The 15,276-nt window shown below is 43.4% G+C and overlaps 1 protein-coding gene across 5 annotated transcripts in view; it reads right to left on the reverse strand.

Moving 5' to 3' along the window:
• The window catches only part of LOC118227671 (talin-2), a 114,975-nt gene that overhangs the window by 92,751 nt on the left and 6,948 nt on the right, over positions 1-15,276 (reverse strand). The window contains exon 2 of one of the 5 annotated variants that reach the window (XM_035418415.1): positions 15,033-15,219. The exons of the other annotated variants lie outside the window; for them this stretch is intronic. The gene's annotated coding sequence lies outside the window, so the exon portion shown is untranslated. The remainder of the gene's footprint in view (positions 1-15,032; positions 15,220-15,276) is intronic. 5 annotated transcript variants of the gene reach the window in all.

The raw sequence follows: 15,276 nt of genomic DNA on the forward strand, positions 1-15,276 counted from the left end.
TTAACTGCAAATTTGCTTCCTATCAACAAGACGGCTTCGGCCTGCGGTACATCAGCTCATTTTTCCACAATTATAGCTTTTATACACAACTGAGGTGACATTTTACTTTGCCAATTTCCCACATAGCTCCCATTGTTCAGTGAGCAGTTTTTTCTCAGTTAACTAAACATTCTTAATTTCAAACTGCACCCTGTTCTGCTCTGGGTTGTAACATAAAAAGAGACACAAACAAGTGTTTTCATTATGTTTTTTCTTAGAGAGAGGAGACATTTTTTCACACCTCAAACACTGCAATCACATCAAAGTGTTTGTGGTTTTGGTTTATACATCCATATTACATTACATTACATTATAGGCATTTAGCAGACGCTCTTATCCAGAGCGATATATACACACCGTTGAAAGCGCAGCTGTTATTATTTCTAATGGCTACAAACACTTCACTTCCCTTGGAGGTAGGAATAAGTATACAGTACCTACACGGTCACACTATGGTTCTTTTCATGGCAGTCTAGCTTAATTCTTAAATACAGCAAGAAGGCGCATGAACGTAGTTAGAATCAAGGGAGGGAAAGAAGACGACCATACTACAGATAGTTCCACAGTTATTGGCACTGTTGATAAGAGATTACCAAAAAAGGCTGCATAAAATAAACAACATGGGTAACAAGCTATAACGTATGCTCAAAATGGGATAAATATATTACATTATGCAAATACAATTGTTCACAAAAAAACTTTAATTAGCCTAACACTGCCCCCCCCCCCCCCCCAAACAGGAACCCTGTTCTCAAAACTTTGTGCACCCTCCTTTTACAAGTAGGCCTATAACACAACTGACTGGACTACTGTGTTTTATTGGAACAGTGATCATATGTGGAGGGTCTCCAAACCAATTCTTCATACAGAATCCTATAGACTTCACTTGTAGACTACCCTCCACAAAATACTGCTGTAAGTAACTATAGAGGAAAGCCTCAGTTAATAAAAACGTAAATGTTAGGCCTAATTCTCAGCAGAGTAGCCTACTTGATAAGCTTCATAGGAACATCTAAACTGTCAGTAGCAGCCAATCCAATGGCAGCTTGTACAGTACCTCAAAAAGATCCTTTAAAAGATCCCACGCAATGTGGTGAGCTGCTTATTTTTCTAAACTCCATGCAGAGTTTTGATTAATATGGCAGCGGCAGCTTGAAGAAAGGATCCTAACAGTGTACAGTCAAAAAAGGTCAAAAGAGTTTCCTTATTCTTTTTAAATCCCATCCCAATCGCCATGATAGCCAAGTAAAGTAAACAAGCCAAACGTGCGCATGGATTTTTTATATGAAAGATCAGCACCATCAGGAAACAAGCAAAACAGAAAAGTAAAAAAAAAATGAATTAAAACAGAACTAAATAATGAAAACATCATTAGTAGTCACAAAGACCAGAACCATAAGTTCTACAGAACAGCAAAATGACCAACATTACACCCAACAACCTTCTGACCAGTCTGTGCTGACCGTATCTGTGTTCCAGTAGGATGGGTGAGAGGGGTTTCCAGGACAAGACATTGATAGTGAACCTGTGCTTTGCCAAGCAGAGGTCACTGATGCAGGTTAACAGATTAGCCTACATAATCCACTGGTCTCTGCGGTCAGAGACCTCTGTTATAATGCAGCATCTCACATAATTCGGAAAAGGTTTGCCTGTTTCCTTCAAAACGGTCTCCATCCTATTCAATAAACAAGCTCACGATAGGGTGACCAGACGAGCAAAGCAATATGTAGGCTACGTACTGGAGATACACTTTACATTTAATAGCTTTCTGAGTTCACTGATGTACATATCCAATTAGCTGTATGAACAAGCAACAAACTGAGCATGTTGTACAAGTGTAAAGTAGAGACTAAGAAGATTAACACTACTCATGGAACATTAGCACTTACCGCTTGCACAGACACACAAACATGCAGTTAGTTTCAATTCATCAGTTTGCCCTCTTGGTATTAAAAAGTAATGTGCATGTAATGGGGAATCAGTGCCAAACCTACCATAAGTTCATATTCATGTATTACTACTGTTCATGCTAACATATTTAAAATATATTTTATTATTTATTTTGAATCAATGAATGCCTAAGAGCAATTTAATATTCATTTCAATGACAAGATTTTCATTTCAATTACAATTTTCAGTGATCCATCAGAGACACACACAGACAGACAGACAGACAGGACAATCCAGCTGGCTACTAGGCTATCTGAAGTAGGAACAGTAAAATAGCAGCAGAGATCCAGAGCTCTTGTTTCACCTGCTGTTTACCTGACTGACCCAACATGGCTCAGGAATATGCGTAACTAGCCAACAGAAACTAGGTGTTATTCCCAGGAAACACAGCTGACGTATGCAAGTTCCATACAATTTGGCCCAAAGCACAGTCACACAGAAAGGAGGAAATTAAATCAGTGTTCCTCTCTTTCTGGTGACTGTGCAGTCCTTTATAAGCATCAGTGCTACAGATGTTGCTGTTATAGTGATTTATGAGAGGAGCCAGGGCAAAACAACCACCAAACAAGAGGCTGCCTCTTAATGATCAGAGTGCTTGAAGCAAAGTCACCCCTCGCAACCAGGCTGCTGACGTCATCTATCAAAAGAACAGCGGTGCAAGATGCTCCCTGGTGTTCCTCTAAGAAATAAGGAACAGCCTTATTCCTGAGATGAGTAGCGCACCTTGATTATTAAAAATGTTCCAGTTCTATGGCTCAGAGCGCTCCTTTTTCACACAAAGCCATGGCCATTTATCTTGACCAGTAAAATCTCACACAGCCGTAACCAAAACTCTGGGCTTGAGCATAGAATGCACATGGTCGATGAATTATAAGCAATGTCAAATAACACTAATGCTGGGGTTAAAGGGCACTGCGCGATAAGAGCATTGATTTGTGTCACAGCTTTAGTTGGCTTGAATGACTGAAAAAGGATCAAACTTCAGTTAAAAGGCCACATTCAATATTGTTATTCTCTAACCGCCCCCCTGCCCCCATGTCCTATCGGATCCTCTTTCAACTGCGGATTTCGGGAGTTCGACAACATCTGCGGAGCAGCTGTTACCAGCACCCTCCCCGTGGGGGGTCAAAAGGCCAGGAGTCTCGAGGAGAGACACAATTTAATCTGAGACCATGGAGAATCTGTGCGGAGTAAAACCCAAACGGAGTTTGTGGCTCCGCCTCTGTACTATACAAAGCAAGATATTTGCCCTCCCCTGCTCCAGATGGAAAAAAAAAAAAGATTGTGAATAATTAGCTGTGCTCTGGCTGGCAGGCAGGCCAGGACCCTGTAATTCCATTAGTGCCTCAGCTCGCTCCCCCTCCATAGCCATGAATGGAGTCGCAGGCAGACCGGCTGAGAGCTCATTCGAACATCAGCACAAGCGTGCATAAAGCCATGGTTTACACTATAGCTGGACTCGCCGCACAGCGGGTATATACAAAGGCTTAGCGAGCTTTTTAGAACAAGCGTGCTCCACCATACTGCTTTTATATGGTTCCCTTTACAGCCTTCTTCTGAAGTAAGTTACCCCGACGCATTTACTAGCTGTCGAATAACAGCATCCACCAAAGGCATTTGAGAGCGACGGCATGGGAACCGTGTGGACATGTGGATGAGTGATTTTGTGCAAAACCATTTGACTGAGTTTTACGCTCGCAAGACCTTTACCGCCAGTTAAAAGCCTGTTCCAAATTCCAAGGAATTTCACAGGACAGGCAGGATACCGGCACCCCAGACCACAGCCTGCTACTGTGTATAGGATAGTTCTGCACCACAGAGGGTCTTCCCATGTCTGTCCTCTCATTTATCCCCCACAGTTAATCAGTTGAAAAAACACCAATGCCTTGAAACCGCAAACCTGCACAGGCTACATGGCGCTGAGACAAAGTCCTAATTAAATCTATGCGATCCCACGAGCAACATGTCATTAGTCTCCGGGGAGATTTGTTCCCCCCCCCACCAAAACATTTAATAAAGTGGGAGAATTACCCTCCCACAAGAAGGTTGCTGTCGTGTGCTTCTGTGCAGCTGGGCTTGCAATGCAAAGGTTGCAGGTCACCTGGCACGGCTCCCTGGAGCAGTCTGTAATTTCTCCGGCAAATGCCCGGTTGCCCTGGGCAAGGTTGCTAACGAAACAAATGGGCTAACGTAACGGAGGACACCCCGTGCGAGGCGACCGGTCGAGCACGGGTGGAGGCGTGACTGGCGTTGTCCTTCCTGGCATGGCTGGCACGCGCCGGGGTCCCTGTCCAAGAGACACCCCGGTGTCCAGGCTCGCTCCCCCTGGCACGCAGCCTTCTTTTGGGGCCTCAACGGGGAAGCTGCACCAGCCTGGAGGCCTGGGACCCGCGTCGGCAGTAATGCGATGCTTTTTAAAACCTCCTGCTGTGCTTAGAAGTCATGGAATGCCACGCATTAACAGAATGGCAAAGGTAGCATGGGGACAGTTTTTAAAATAAATAAATACTGAAATAAATACCCCTATTGAAAACCTTTTTAACTTTTAATGTGTAAATAAATAAATTGACAAAAGTTAACTCACCTGGTCTCTTGGGTCGGAATTGGCCTCTGATCTTAAGGAAAAAAACAAAAAACCAGCAGACTCTGTGGCTCTCCTGGACCAGGATAGAAATATCCATATAAAGTAGGGATGTCCAATCTTATCTGAAAAGGGCTGGTGTGGGAGCAGGGTTTTGTTTTAGCCCAGCACTAAGACACCTTGTTCTACTTAAGGTCTTAATTGATTATTAATTCACTGTTGAATCATGAATACGGTTTTTACATTTTAATTTTTAACGCAAATGCTGCAGCGCATGCCTTTCTGCTGTGCTGTTACCCTGTTGCCTTTGCTTTCCAGTAACTTTCACGCCAGTCACAGGTGGAATGAATGCCTCAACAGGAGCAGAGCTGGAAGTGATTGTTTCAGTCCATCATTCCTCTGACACATTTTCCTAAACAATCAGATTGCAAGGTCACCCTCATAATAATGTCAGCGATCATTAAATCATCTTAAACTCACAGCACAGGTGAACTTTATTCTAAACCTGTGTAAATCAAAGCTCGAAAAAAGATATGACAAATGATCTGTTTGCCTTCAGGTCACGTTTTACAACAGGGGAAAGCCAGAACTGGAGCTGCTCATAAATGCTGCATAAAAACCCACACCTCTAATGTTGCAGAGAACAACGGAAACCGAAGAAAAGCATTTCTCTGTACTTGTACATGCTGTACATGCTAGGAACACAGATGCGGAAAAAAAACCTACCTCTACCAGTTTGGAAAAATGTTTCCCTCTCATATAATGTTCCATTTCTCTCAGGGGAAATGAACAGAATGTGTTTGAGAGAATAAAGAACAGACAGGCACAATGTTCCAGTGAGCCAGTACGTCTGGGCAAGGGGGAAAAAATCAAGTGGTCAAGAGAATGGTGCTTTAATTTAGTGACGTACATATTTACCCCACCCACTTTTCTTTGTCCTAAACAAATAACAAAAGTAAATCGATTTGGTTCCTTTTTGCTGAAGCACATGCACAGAAAATGGCATTATTCAGTTGCCCACATCTGGGTATCTCTCCCCATAACTGCTGACATCTCCCAAGGCCAAGAGCTAGTGTAAAGAGATCCCAACCCTGACCTGGCCCCCACTTAGTCAGTCACACATAAGTCTGGCTTACTGTGATGCAGTGAAACTCTATTCCGCTTTACTCAGACGGTCTGAGAGTCCACCTCTATCACCCTGAACACCACCATCCGTCTCAAAATGTGTTTCTCATTCTTCTACAAGTGCAAACTGGCAATTCACACTGAGGGTACTGTGACCCATGGGTCTTTCAGCCAATATTCACTGGTAGTTGCAAAACACAGCTGTGCACCTTTGATAGAGACAGGGAGATAAACACAATGAGACAAATGCAATACCCTTAGGATTGTCAGTAGTGACAATTAATAGGTAATAAACTGAAAAAAACTAACTACACAGAGCTTACAATCCTTTGCAATCCAGAGAAATACTTCACAGAGCCATCTGCATGCAAATTATTTCAAATGTCAAAACAAAAACTGGCACTATGGGAAAAACTGACAGACAGGGAAATGAATTAACCACTGACAGAAACTGCAGAAAAAGAACAAGCAAGTGCTTGGTGGCTTATGCCTGCTCAAATACACCTGTTCTGTGCCTGTGGAACACGGAGACAAGCCCCGCCCCTCTTCGTCATTCAGTCCCCATTCACCAACACCACTTTCACCGCCACAGAATAAAACTCTACATCAGACGCTGCTTTTGTTTACACGCAGATACATTTTCAATACGCTCGCTGTGTGTACAACGAATGGGACGAGCGAGATGGCACTCGTGCAGGAGTTCAGTGTACTGTAAGTGAGCTACAGCGACAGAAGGGAAGCATCATCTGCAAGCTTGGTCTGTGCTGTCACTGATGCATATGGCTGGGTGTTTGTCATGGAAGTCATGGATTGCTTTTTTTTTTATTTTGACTTTCCCCGTTTTTGCCATTCCTGCGATTTTTCGTTTTTAGTGCTTTCCGTGACTTTTTTGGCAGGTTTTCATGGTAACTGTCAACCTTAATACAGCCAGCAGTGTGATCTGTATAGGCATAAGCATTTTAAGCACATTGCCAAATGCTGTGGGAAACAAAGTTCGACGGTGTTTAGCCCAGATTCTGGAATGTGCTGGGACCAAGACTCCCGTCCTTACCAGTTGTTGCGGTCAGATGTTTGACAGCCCCTGTAAAGAGTGTTGATGTCAAGCGCGCCATTATGGTAATGCTGTCAGTGACAACATGTGCACCATCAAAGACTCAAACCTCACAATGCTGTTTCTAACAACGTTCTGTTATATTAAAGGGAAGGTCTTTTTTTCCCATAATGGATTAAATGCACAAGGCTATGGCACCCAATGTAGTTTATTCACATTTGCCCCTAGTGGCAATTGTCCACTGATTTTTTTTTTTTTAAACTTCAAGCACTTACTATACTGTTGCAACTGTTGTTTCCCACTGCATAGAACAACATCTATTAAATTAAATAAATTGTTTTTTTTAAATACTGCTTTTTTTTAAATAGTCTACTCCTGGACAGCTTCTGGTGGTCAACTAAGCTTTCTTATTGCAGATCAAATAATGGCAGTTAGTGATTGATAATTAATAACTGACTGACAAGAAGACCTCTTGCTGAGGGATGACTGAATTTCAGGTGAGAAAAACTGGTGTCCTGCCTCATAATAGAAGCCCATGTTTTTAATGCTCTGGTGTGAGCCAACTGCAACCTTGTGTTGTGAATATATTGCATTCTTGACATGGCTCATGAGGGCAGTATTAAACAGATGTATTTGCTTCATCCTCATGAACTCATGCATTGAGCACTCCGGTGCTGTGTTTAGAACAAAGAAAAGACTGTTGTACTGTTTTTCAGAGAACTGAAATAGAAGCGTTACAAATGGGTCATTTATCCAGGTCAAAATTGCCTTTATTGAACTAGTTTATGTTTCTCCAAAATAACAGCAATGATTCGAGATAGCATTTATTCAGAAATTGATCATGTAAAGAAAGAAAAGATTGCTGCGGTAGCATTGCTAAATCAAAAAAATGAAAAAAGGGTTGAGGTTAAAGGACTCAACTTCCCACAATGCTCGGTTGTGATCCAATACCCAAGTGCATCAGGTCCAAGAAAGTGGTATTGCAATCCATTTAGAAATGGAGCCTTTGAAACACAGTGCTGTATTCTACTATCAGTAGAGAGACTAAAAATAAGATGACCAGATAACTAGACTCCTGAAGCCCCATGGCCTGATAAACCTCACAATGACCCACACTAGCAGACAGAGCAGGGCAGAGCGGACACACCACTTACTGTAACGCTATTGGATTTTTTTCCAGGCTAAATGAAGGATGGCTGTAGAAATAAAACAGAAAAGTGACAGCATGATGGATTAAACCAACAGGGTATCGACAACGGGGGGTTCCTGTGCTGCTGCCTCCGCAGCTACTGTCGGCAGAGGGAGAAATCCACACACTGCACAGACCAAAGCCAGAGAGCTAGCGTAAGATGATCGCTGGCTGGCCGGCCGAAGTCAATGAGTCAGAGAGGGGGATGTGTTCCAGTGAATTTCAGCCCTTAAAGTGACATACCAAGTCTCATAATACAGCAAGGATAAACTGCGGTAAAGTAAAAAGCTTAATTATCAGCACTAATTACACAAATCACAACTGTGAACCCCTCAAGGTCAAAGCTTGAAACACTTGGCCTTTCTGATCCGATGACTAGAATCTCATATTTGCCCGTTAGGACCTGACCGGTAGGTGACCAGCTGACCATGAATAAAAAATTTTTTTTTAAATTTTAATCGTGGCCTGGAGAAGTGTAAATGCAAGAGACACAGCCATAGCACTGCCCTTACGACTCCCCCTTCTCCCCCGCGGTAAATGATTTAGCGCGAGCCGAGGCAGTCTGGGCGATTCCCCGCCTGCGCGAGGCTGCAGCGGAGGTGTTGACACGGCAGCCCTGGGGCAGAGGAGAGCAGCCGTGCCGCGCTCTGAAAAGAGCCCGGTCATTCTCGCTGGGTCAGCGCGCGGCGGCCGACACCACCACAGCTTATCTTTCAGCGAGAATACCAGCTCCGCACGGGGAGCGGTGCGCTGTACACGCTGGCAACCGTGCAGCTGATGGCATTCGGTCTGCTCTGAAAGCCATCTGCAAACGGCTTTTAATAGTAAACCTAATTATCCTTGGGAGATGTTTGAAAAAAAAAAATACTTTCGGTTGCGAAAAGAGCGCAAGCATACCCAATGATCCCCCCCAAGAGAAAAAAAAAATGGTTCACTACGTTGCTGCAATATAGCAGTGACATTTTTTAAATAAAACTCCACTGCATTGGAACATAGCGGTATTTTTTTCACAACCCTTGATTAACAGCCCGATGACAGCTCCCTCTGAAGAGGCCACCATTGTTAACCTTTGACCCTTGAGAAAAGGAACTGCCTAGGACCCACTGCACACTCCGGGACAGCCTTGGGAACACCTGCTGCGGCTCCTAATTCACTTAACGCAGAGGCACTGTAACAGTGGAGCTCAGCTCTCTCGCCTGGCACCCCCAGACAGATCTTACCGCTGCAATACTACGTTTTCACTGCCAATTAATCACAATATTACACAAGTCTAGGTTCAAATTCCAATTGTAAAAATATGGCATTTATGGCTATTTAGATATTTTTTTCATTGTTTACATACATAGACATTATTATTTTCAGGTGCTCCGAAAAACACTTTCAGTTTCATGGAAATAATGCACAATGAAATAATGAATTTTACTATCGTATGTACAAAGACTGAATTGCTTATGATTTCAATACCATCACTGTAGTATTAGCTGTTGTTTGACTTGTTGCAGACAGTTATTGGATTATAAAATATCATAATCATCAACCTGGGGTGTCAATTTCAGCCCTCCTTTGGGGAAGGGGACTGCCATGTTCTTGTTGGTTTTACCGATCGAGATTTGGGTGTTTGCATCAAAGTGCAAAGAGTCCAAGCACTACAGTGGTATACGTGTTACAGTTTTGCACCTTGAATCAATGGCAGATAAAACCAATCATTTAAGGCAATGCTATTGTTAGACACTGGGGCTACTGGGCTTTAAGGGTCTAATGTTCAACAGGACAGTGTACTAGGTGTCAGTTCAAGTCAGCGTTCCTTGCACTTTCAGTCTCTTTTAGGCTAATACTTTCCCCCCTCAGGGGAATTACTGCACTTTGATCCCTGATCTTTGCACTTGAGTTTGCACTGTATGTTTCTCCAGAAAATAGCATCCGCCAAATGCCAGTAAAATAAAATTACAGCAAACAACATGCAAACAGCTTGCTTACTTCCCAGGGCAACACCAGCTCATTGTCGATGTGAGGTTAAGCAACCTGCTCACAGGAAAGGCAAATTAATCATTCAAAGTTTGCCTTCAGTGAATAAAAACAACGTATTAATCAAGGCACTTGACAGAAAGGGAAGTTAGCCTTGGAGAGCCAAATGCCCACTTGACTGTGGGAGATAAGGCAGCAGCGCCTCTCCAAAGCTGGCACATTCCCGCACATCCCACAGACTGTGGAGAGACATTCCGGAAAAAAATGAAAAACAAAACCTCCCAGATAGCTTTGCTTTCTTTCACAGCCCAGCTCAAAACAGAACCTGATAAACTTCATTTTAGACCAATCCAAAGATAACAAGAAAAACTGTTTCTCACAAGCAAGCAGTGCACAACCAAGCCATTACTTAATTACTTTAATTCAGTTCAAAGCTGCAGTTGAGGACGATGTACATCTTAAAAGCCTGAAGGCAGTTAATTGCACATTTACACAAGTAACAGTATAGTAATAATGTTCAAAGCAGATGCTTTCATCAAAGGCAATGTACAATTTTACAGCTCAAGGTCTAAATATTCATCTGTTCATTTTTATTGATGTAAAGCCACTTCTCTCAGCAATAGCCAAAGTTTCCCCAATTATAAAACAATAATTGTAATACCTGTGAAACAATGAAGATATATTAAAATAGGTAGTGGCACATAAGCTCTTGTTATTTTTTAAACCCCAATTTCAGAATATAGTTTAAAATTTTCCTGAAAATGCCATCGCTGCTATATTTCTTTCTAAAACTTTCTCTCAACCATGAACCCCCCCTCCCCCCCATTACAGTCAATTGCTGCCCACCACCCACATCTGCTCATACATTCAAAAAACTACCACTCTGACCCCAAATTGGCAGAATGCTCAAGCACATGGCAGAAGGGTTCATTGCTGTGTTTTTTCCAGAGCCTTTGGTCACATGACCGAAAATGTCATGCTGATGAACTCCATCAAGCCAGTCCTGAGGCTGTAAATTCTTTTTTTTACTTTTTGCTTTCAATGTTAGCTTTATTTACTTTATTGTTGAACCAATAAGTGACTGCCAGAGAAGTCTGTACATGAGTTTATTTCCGAGTTTGAAATGAGACTTTATATTTATATATAAAGTACCTGGATGATATGATAAGCAGTCAGGATAGCACATGATTCATCAAATAACTCTTTTAAGGTCCCACAGTTATGACCAGATGCATTTAATGAGCTCTAGCAAAATGCACATAAAACTAACAAGGATTAATTTTTCATTAAGAATAAAAAACACTTATTCTTCAACCAGAATCAAAAAATAAAAATAAAAAGTACAAATGATTCCACAAAGAAACATCCATTTAGCCCATGTGCTGGACTAGAGTACCAAAAGTAAGACTAATTACTCTCAAAGGATTTCACATTAAATGTACTATTTCAGTTTATACAACAAATAAGTAATTTGTCAGTTACCAGGCAAAGCACTGCTGAAATCCAGATACTTCAACATGCAATAAAATATTTACTTGGAAAAGTGTCGGCCTTTGATACAAAAATAGCCACCGTCACTTTGACTAATTGGCATTAGGCATCATTTTAGGATATAATTTAATGGTTGTTCAAATTTCCTTTGTTCCCGCCAGTACAGTATCCCCAGCAACACTGTAAATTGCCGTTTACAGCCAAGACTGGATGAAGCTTCACAGACCGCTTCGACCCGTGACCCGAAGTGTGAATGTAAACCTGGCTTCAGTCATGAGTGAGACGTGAGGAAGTGCTAGCTGGACTGTCAGCCCGAGCACGATTCTCGTCCTCCCACTGAGCCAGAACATTCCGGTTTTACTTTATCACAAGGTCATTTTCAGTGAAGCTTTTGACCCTAGCATACGGTTGCCAAAACCAACGGGAATTTAAAAGAGGAGCAGAAGACGTGCGAGTTGCAACGCATCTCACACGGTTGTGGTTATACAGATAAGGCTGCTTCACAAACCGCTTTATGAATATAACGTTCAAAAACCCTTCCAACACCAGGCTGCCATTTATGGGTATGCTTCCCTGATTTGAACTGACTTAATTAGGAAGTGTCAGCGTGGTGTGCGTGAGTGGTGTAACAGATGGCTGGCGGCTAAGCTTAGCATCTCGCTCAGCCTACCGACAGGGCCTGTAGTGTCCAGCAGGGCTCTGAAGTGTTGGTCGCCACAACAGCCTCAAGTCTTCCGACCTACTTCGGACAGACCAACTTTGTTCACAGCTCTGTTTAGCACGAGGGTACGTATGAGTGTGCATGTGTTTTTACGTGTGCCATGCTTCTGCTCCTCTTCCTCAGGACTACGCTCTGCCTTTGCCGGTTCCCCTTCCCCCCCAGAAGCAGTGGGCACCCAATCTTAGCTGCCATGTCCCAATCAGTGGCCCTAGCGAGGATTCCCCTGCACAGCAAGCAAATAAAAGGTTATTTTCAGACATTTGATTAACGTTGAGCTGTCCACATGTAATGCAATCCAGCTGCTGGGTCCATGAGGCCGCTTTTAAACTCTTTGAGCCGGTGAGAGTGTGTGAGCTCGCGCCCTGGCCAGTTTCCCCCATTCCCAAAGCCGGGAACGTCTGGCTGTCTTCCCAACCACTCTGCCCATCACTAATAAACAAAGCGTGGATTCCCTTATATAGCGTGATTGCGGCTTGTACAGACAACATCAAAAAATGCCAGAGAAAGCGAGACAGTCACCAAGTATTACAGAGACAGACATTCGGGCCAAAACGCATTTAGTGTATCACCATCAAAAAGCTTTATGCCAGCGTGAATCGAATAACAGCTACTGGCACGTGGCTGATGAAACTGGCCAGCTCTGTATGAGCTGGTTGGTTTAGTGCTGAATTGGCCATGGTTAACAACTCATTGTGTACCAGCAAGCTCGTTTAAAAAGCACCATAAAAATAAGTGACTGTCTTACGTGGGGTTAATGGTTTAAACGCTGTCATCCAACAAAAGCCACAGAATATTAAAAATATCCACTGATCTTTTATGCATGTCTGAACAAACAAAACCAAACAGGTTGAGCAGAAACACCCTATTTCACCATTAGCAACAAGAAAGACTGTATGATGAGGTACAGCAAACCTCGCTGACCTGGAATAAAGAGAAAGTCAAAGGAACCCTAACAATTAATCAGTTCCGTTTCATTACGCGCTCAAGCAAATATTTACACAACAGATTTGCGTTACTCCTTGCAAAGACAAGGATGAAAACACAATGACAAAATAGCCTAAAGCTATGCAGTCCTTTCTTACTTCAGAAGTGTATTTAGACTTCAAGCAATCATTCACTGTCCTCCGGTTGGAATAACTATTTCCGTAACCCCGCCCACTTCCAGCCCATTCACAAGCCGTCAGAAATTGGCATGTTGGACCATTCCCAGTCGGCTGTGACCAGCAGAGGAGGTATGCAAGGGGGTTAAGAAGACACCAGATGTTGAGTGCTTCATTACCAAGCCCATTCACACAGTGAAGGAAGGATTCCTCCCCTTCTCCTATACTACGTCCACTTCCGACATACCACAAATGTTTCTAGAAAAGGCTCGGCATACCCTGGGGGGGGGGGGGGGGGGGCAGAAAGGAATAAAGAGGCTTCCACTTATGAGTCACTTCCTGTGGTCTCTGAACCCACCGGCCCCTCCTTCCTTCATGCTCAGGAGCCCCATGGAGCTCCTCATTCTCCTGTGTTGTCTGTGCAAATGAGCTCGAGGAATCCACAAAGAGTACCATTCATGGTGTGTTCTCATAGAACCCCCCCCCCCCAAAAAAAAAAAACCAAAGTGAAAACAACAGAAAAGCCAGGCGGCTGTCAAATGACATGAGCAGCTGTTTGAGGAATGAAACTCCACGGCTAGACGGTCCTATGAAGTAATGTTGTGCCTTTTTTACCCTAAGAGAGAGTGATTGTAGCCCCCTGGAAATGACTTTTTAAGCTGTGTCATGCACCGTTTCATTTGTCTACATATTTCAGACTGAGACAAAGCCCCTTCAAATCATCCTCCCACAGAGATGACAGCAACAGTCAAGGGATGAGACCCAATATTCAATTATTCATGACAATAACTATGACATCACTAATCCATTACTTGAGCCAGTATTTGAACATCTATGGTTAATGACTAAAATACTGAGGCAGAGACCAGAGCCTGAACACTGCATATAAAATGACAGACAATTTGTTGATACTTGAGAGTAAATGCAGCTCCACTGCAATGTGTTTCATATAGACTAGTCCTTGGGGACAGGAAACTGTGTTAAACTTACACATACCAGACCGGATCAGGCCCAAGCCAACGGAGGGGGAGTAACATAACCGCATTCGATTAGAACACATGTGATAAAGGTATCCTTACTCGAAGTGCAGAAACCGAAAATAGAACATCATAAAGCATGAAACACAAAGGGAAAGGCCAAGCAAAAGTGTGCATTTCAGCTCCAAGCTACACCCCCTCACCTCCCACCGCAATGCACATCCCCACCCTCATATGCAGTGCACAACACAATACAACCATGCGATCACCATCTCTGATGATTCAAGAAGCAATTCTCTCTTCCATCCTCTCCGAATAAACATTTCCTGGGAAATTCCAACTAGGACTGTTATTCTTGGGTGTAGTAGCAATGGAAAAAGTCACTTTCTAATGGACAATGTTGTAATGGATTCCTCTGGAACATGGAAGAACAGCCTCAGCGGCTGGACCAGCTAATGAAAAATATGACCCTTGCCTCTTTCCGACACTGGGTCCTGTGGTTTTGCTGCAGGTCAGCAGATATTCATTTGATACACAGAAAAACACTTTTGATGGAACAAAGCGAAATGGCAGCGTGCGTGTCAGCACGCATCAGTCTTCAGTCTCACAGCACCCTGTGATTCACACAGTCACAAAGCCAGTGGTCTGTCAGCCATATCTGAAAGGGTTTTCACTTCAAGCGGAATCACAAATGTTTGCACAAGCAAGCACAAACACAAACACGCATACACCCGTACTTATATATGCCCTCACACACATACACACACACAAAGCCCTTTTCCTCCTCCTCCTCATATTCGCTCACAGTGGCACGCTGTGTACCTCGGTTTAGCAGCAACACACCTTCATATATTTTTGTCTCAGTGAAGGAGAGGCCTGACATGGGAAAGGAGGAGCAGGCTGATAGAAATGCCCGCCCAGCGGGCCAGCAGGCCGGGTACTGCGCTAGCTGAAGCTCTCAGCAGCCTCTGCCAGCAGATCCTCTTTCAGCTCCGACCATGCGGGCATCCCTTTGCCCTGCAGCGAAGCTCTAAAATAAAGGAGAAGGTACCCCACACTGCCAGCCTGAGCAGGGCGTGAAAGTCCA

Source organism: Anguilla anguilla, chromosome 5 (assembly GCF_013347855.1).
Source record: "Anguilla anguilla isolate fAngAng1 chromosome 5, fAngAng1.pri, whole genome shotgun sequence".
NCBI classification, from domain to species: Eukaryota; Metazoa; Chordata; class Actinopteri; order Anguilliformes; family Anguillidae; genus Anguilla; species Anguilla anguilla.